This window comes from Octopus sinensis, unplaced genomic scaffold (assembly GCF_006345805.1).
Source record: "Octopus sinensis unplaced genomic scaffold, ASM634580v1 Contig03106, whole genome shotgun sequence".
Classification (NCBI taxonomy): domain Eukaryota; kingdom Metazoa; phylum Mollusca; class Cephalopoda; order Octopoda; family Octopodidae; genus Octopus; species Octopus sinensis.
The window spans coordinates 25001-31848 of NW_021826268.1; positions in this window are offsets into that span (position 1 = coordinate 25001).

The following is a 6848-nucleotide window of genomic DNA, read 5'->3' on the forward strand; positions in this document are numbered from 1 at the left end:
TGTCGTCTCATTCAGGAGAAATATAGTACCCTCAATTGCTTATACGCCATTGGAGACGGGATAAGGTCCAGCTTAACGAACCTGTAGGCTCATAACAGACCTATTTGCCTATTTATTTATAGTAAACAGATCAACTATTTTTAAGGTTATTTCTACAGATATTCCATAGAAATTAGAGCCAACACTGAAAGTTACAACGTTTCACATACGAATTCGTCCATGTAAACAATGCAATCGAAGATAGAAAACTAGATAGTGGTGGGGTATATGCATATTTCAGGAGTTATTGCTATTTCTTCAGCTCTACAATCGACCCAGCCAATTGTGTTACACCGCTATTTTTGGTGGCTCTTTGAATAATGTCTTCGTTTATGGTCCTCCATACAAGCTAGAGATGGTCTCTCAACACCCTAAAAATTGAAGCCAAATCTTCTTAGAATATACATTATTCTGTCACAACTAGAATCAGAGCTGGATTAAGTATTAAGCAAAATAAGCACTTGATTAAGACATCATGGGAGGTGGGGCACCAAAGAAATGGTTAATGGTTTAAGGTACTAAAGGAATTACTTTAAACTTGTTAACATAATATTCAAATTGGTTTATATGATCGCAAATATGGTTTCTGAGTGTCCATGGTGTCATAGAGAGGATCTGATCAAAGACCAGCAATTAATAAAAAGTAGGAGAAAACTGTTCAAATATAAAAGAAGTGAAAGTACACAAAAACAAGAGGACTCAGAAAGCGCAAACCTCCACCAAGGCGACACCAAAGTCCTCTCAACGATTAACCAGAGATGATTTTTAAAATGAGAATATCTGAAATGAACTCGACTGCTCTCACAAGCGAGAATATTAAAAATGAACCCAACCGTTCTCAATCGGAAAAATAATCCAGAATCCTTGTCCGGTACCGGATCGATTCCAAAATCTAATCAGTTCGTACCAGCCACGATGCCAAACATCACTGAAAGTTTCATCGAATCCATCGAGCAGTTCCTGAGATATCTTGTCCACAGACAAACAAACAAACAAACGCCACTGAAAACAATACCTTCGCTAAGGCGGAGGGAATAAAAGTTATTTTCCGTCTTACGGTTAGTTTTGTTTCATTTTTGAAAAATAAAAATTTATTTTAATCTATTATTTTATATTTGGGGGCACTAAGATCTTTTAAGTGCTTAGGGCCTCTCTGTGTCTTAATCCGGCTTTGGCTAGAATCCTTTGATAGTTAGGTCTTCACCATTAGGGTTCGCAAAGCGCTTAATAGCAGCAGTAGCAGCAGCAGCCAACCAACCGACCGACCAACCGACCAATCGCACTACATCTGTTGCAACCCCACCTCCCCTAAACCCCACCAGCATCCCACAACCCCTTACACCACCATATCTTAATTTTTTATCAAAAATTTCACTAGAAAAATGATTATAATGAAAAAGTGACACGCACACACACATACACATCTACACACATACACACCTACACACACGCGCGCATGTGCGCATACACGCAGAGGTAGACGTAGACTTAAGAAAACACACGCACAGACACACCCACGTGCAAACACGTACAGCACACTAAGCGATACATATACAGGCACACACACACACACACACACACACACAACACAGACAACACACACAGAAAACCCCATCCCCACACACTACACGCACACACACTCCACATACACAGACAATACACACACACACAACCCACACACGCAACACACACACTGACAGACACAGACACAGGCACACACACACACATCACACACCACACACACACCACACACACATACACCACATGCAGCACAGACAACACCCCTTCACACACACACACGCCACCCGCAACACAGACTACACCCCCTTACACATACACACACCATGCAACACATGCTACACCCCTTACACACACACATACACATACACATACCACACGCAACATAGACTACACTCCTCCCTTACACAACGCACACACAATTACACACACACACACACAAACACACACCACCCGCAACACAGACTACACCCCCTTGCACACACACATACACACACATGCCACCCGCAGCACATACTATACCCCCTTACACACACACACACACTCTTACACACACACACCCTTACACACCCACCCTTACACACACACACCCTTACACACACCCTTACACACACAATTACACACACACACACTCAATTACACACACACACACACACAATTACACACACACACAATTACACACACACACACACACACACACACACACACACACAGACGTTAGTCTTAGTCAATGTGCATCCTATCAGCAAAAGCGGCGACAAATGTATAAAGTCAGCAAGGTGTGGCTTCAACATTTATTTTCATTATCTTATCACTGGTTACGAAATGGAACACGTGCATGTGTGTGTGTGTACGAATGTGCTATGTATGTGCGTGTGTAGGTATGTGCCTATACGTACTCCGTGTGTGCGTGCGTGCGTGCGTGTATGTTAGGGAAGGTGGAATGTGACGAGGAGAGTCGATATTTTTAGATTCATAAATATTTTGCATTCACTTTGCCCAGCGGGACTTATTTTTCGATTACCCGTCCACTGGAACTCACGACCATTTAGGTACCTTCCGTCAGCAAAGACCCCTACCCCAACGGTGAGCTGGCAGAAACGTTAGCACGCCGGGCGAAATGCTTAGCGGTATTTCGTCTGCGTTACGTTGTGAGTTCAAATTCCGCCGAGGTCGACTTTGCCTTTCATCCTTTCGGGGTCGATTAAATAAGTATCAGTTGCGCACTGGGGTCGATGTAATCGACTTAATACCTATGTCTGTCCTTGTTTGTCCTTTCTGTGTTTAGACCCTTGTGGGTAGTAAAGAAATAGGTGTAGCTTCTTTAGGTTCAATCCATAGCATGCTTTTTTTGCTTTTTTTTTACCCCGTTCTGCCATCCGTTCGGTCGCCTCACCAAACCAAGGATCGAGACAAACACACAGCGATTATTTTGCTTAAATGCTTGTAGAAGATATATTATATTTGAAGGCAGAAAAGACACGTCGGCGTATAAGATGCACCCAATTTCAGCAGCGCATATTCAAGAGAGGAAAAAAAATTCAGTACTTTAAAGCATGAAATACTGGTTCAACTTCGCATATAGAACTCGAGGTGATTTATTTGAGACATTTTTTGGGGAAAAAGGACATCATTTTTCGCTCTCAGCATTGGTTTTTTCCCCTTAGGTACCTCAGCGCTATGCAAGATGAAGCATTTTCTACTTTTACCCTCAGCAGTCGGTAAAATTTCATTCTTCTCCTATTCTCCCCAAGTCCAATTGTAGCCTTGTAGGACTTCGTGGATTTAGCCAGAAAACCATGACATTCTCATCGTTTCCTTGACGTATAGGTTCCCCACCTGGACGGGATGCCGGTCCGTCGCAGGTGAGCTGCAAGATGCAGGAGGAAAGAGTGAGAGAAAGTTGTGTCGAAAGAGTCAGAAGAAGTTCGCCATTACCTTCTGCCGGAGCCGTGTGGAGCTTAGGTGTTTCGCTCATAAATACACACATCGCCCGGTCTTAGATTCGAACCCATGATCCATCGACCGCAAGTCCGCTGCTCTAACCACTTGGTCACACACACACACACACACACACACACACACACACGTATATATATATATATATATATATATATATTTTAAAAGTGAGGAAGGCCGGTTTATGAGATTACCTTAGGTTTCCCGTCCATAAACCGGCCTTCCCCATTTTTAATATATACTGCTCTACATCTTATTTCGGATTTATGTTTTCTACAAATGATTTACGATATAGGTGTGGCTGTGTGGTAAGAAACTTGCTTCCCAACCACATGGTTCTGAGTTCAGTCCCACTGCGTGACACCCTCAGGAAGTGTCTTCTACTATAGCCTTGGCTGACCAAAGCCTTGCGAATGGATTTGGTATACGGAAACTGAAAGAAGCCTGTCGTATATATATATATATATATATATATATATATATATATATATATATATATATATATATATATATATGTATGTATTTGTGTGTCTGTGTTTTTCTCCCCACCCAGCATCGCTTGACTACCGATGTTGGTGTGTTTACGTCCCGGTAACTTAGCGGACCTGCAAGAGCGGCCGACAGAATAAGTACTAGGTTTACCAGTAAGTCCTGGGGGTGATTTGTTCGACTAAACGCGGTGCTCCAGCTTGGCCGTGGTAAAATGGCTGAAACGAGTAAATGGTTAGTATATATACATACGTGTATATATATTTATACACATATATAGATTGTACGATATGAGTACGCAGAATTGCCGTTAGGACAGCAGATTACCCCTTACAAAGCGGAAAAACTTATTAACCAGCATCCATGAGACTCGAACCCATATCCCGCAAAGGCTCCCGGTGAATGTTTTACCATTAAGCTAAACTGCCCGATGATATATTAATCCGCCGAATTAGACACCAATTACTTTAGCTTTATATGTTCTATAAAGCGTTATAGAAGAAAGGGGAAATCAGAACATACATTTAATATCGATCTGTGGGGCCCAGTATGTCTTGAGTTCGATAAAAGGTTACCTTTGTGGAGATTGACTTAATTTAAATGCTATTAAATTATAGTCAACAAGTGGAAGCCACTTGGGCGTGCCTCAAGCGAAGAAAGAAACGGTGCTGTGGCGCAATGCTTCATTCCTTTTCGTTTTTAAGACATTATGCTGCTGTTTCTAGTAGGTGGAGAGTCCATGTAAAGGTTTCGTCTTTGCTGTTCCCATGGAAGACAGTCACGACGTCCGGTATATTTGGCAGTGAAGGAGGCTGCCGATTGGTTACAATTACATAACTTAAAATGTTTCTAGCATTCTTTTTTGTTATTAATTTCTAGAAATGCGATTTTCGTGATTAGCTTGAAAATTTATTTCGTAACGGCAAGACAATCGAAAGAGGGCAACAATATCGAACTCCCTCCTTCACCAAAAGCCAATCACATAAGAATGGCCGTTGGAAAGGCGATGGCACTAGAGGTGTCCTAGCATGGTCTCAACCTTTGGGCTGAAACGCACAAAAGTATAAAAGAATAAAATAAATGCATTTTTTCGAAATTACCTGGAGGAAATTTAAAGAAATTGAAGAAGAAATTTAACAAGATTCGTTTTGTGTGGTGCATTGCGGTGTGATGCAATGTAGTGTGGAGGCCTTCATGCTGTGTGGTGTGTAGTGAGGCGTGACCTGGTGCGGTGGTGGGGGTGCTGTAGTGTAGAGACTAGTCAGGGGGTGGTATTGTATGATGCGATGTTGCTGATGTAGCGTCGTTTTTGATCTAAAACGAAACCAAACTGTCTACGGTGAACTTTCTCTCACCTTTGACCTGCTGAATAATTTAATCAATGACTGAGATAACAATATGGAAAAGGGTGTGTGGGGGGGAGGGGAGGAAGGGCGGACATTGGCTTGGATGGGGTGGTGGAGGGTGGTAGTGGTGGTGTGTGTGTGTGTGTGTGGGTGGGTGGTAGATTGTCTTTTCAACCTGGTGGAGTGTCTAATGTCAGGCACACGCGTGTACACATATATACTTACACACACACACGAACGCACGCACACACACACACACACACACACGACACACTCACTCACACAGAGTACGATGGTGGCTTAGTTGGCCGATACTTCGAAATCACTCTCAGTAATATTCTTGTTGAAGAATAATAAATCCTAAGATTAACATAAAATTCTTTCTATTGTAACCGAACATGAAGACAAACATTAATATATTCATACACACACACATACATGCACACACATACGTACATACATACATACACACCTACATACATACATGCATTCACACACATATACATCATACTCTGTGTGTGTGTGCATGTGTGTGCGTGCGTGTGTGTGTGTGTGTGTGTGTGTGCCTGTTAATCCGTGTTTATGTATAAGTATATATGTGTACACGAGTGTGCATGACATTAGACACCCCGCCAGGTTGTAAAGACACACCTACATACATACATGCATACATACATACATACATACATACATACATACGTACGTACGTACGTACGTACGTACATACATACATACATACATACATACACACATACACACATGCATACATACATACACGCATACATAAACACATCACCAGGTGATACTATTAAGTTAAACATGGCTTGGGCCTATACTAGCCGAAACCTATCAAAGTTTATCAAAGTTTTACTTACATACATGTGTGTGTGTGTGTGTGTGTGTGTGTGTGTGTGTGTGTGTGTGTGTGTGCATATATATATATATATATATATATTCTTTTCTACTCTAGGCACAAGACCCGAAATATTTGGGGAGGAGGTCAGTCGATTAGATCGACCCCAGTGCGCAACTGGTACTTAATTTGTCGACCTCGAAAGGCTGAAAGGCAAAGTCGATCTGGGCGGAATTTGTAAAGACAGACGAAACACCGCAAGGCATTTCGTCCGGCGTGCTAACGAGTCTGCCAACTCCCCACCGTCTTTTTCTCCTCCCCATATTGTTATCAATGATTAAATTGTTTCACAGGTGAAAAGGTCGGAGATAACCTAGTTTTGTCAGTTTGAGCGAACCAAGACAACCACACTGCATACCATGCTATGTCATTCACAACACCACACTACAATGTACCATACATGCACGGCTCAACAGTAGACCACACTATATTATAAATTGGCACTCCGTCGGTTGCGACGGGGACTGTTTCAGTTGATCCGATCAACAAAACAGCGCGCTCGTGAAATTAACGTGCAAGTGGTTGGGTACTCCACAGACACGCGTAACCTTAATGTAGATCTCGGGGAGATTCAGTGTGACACT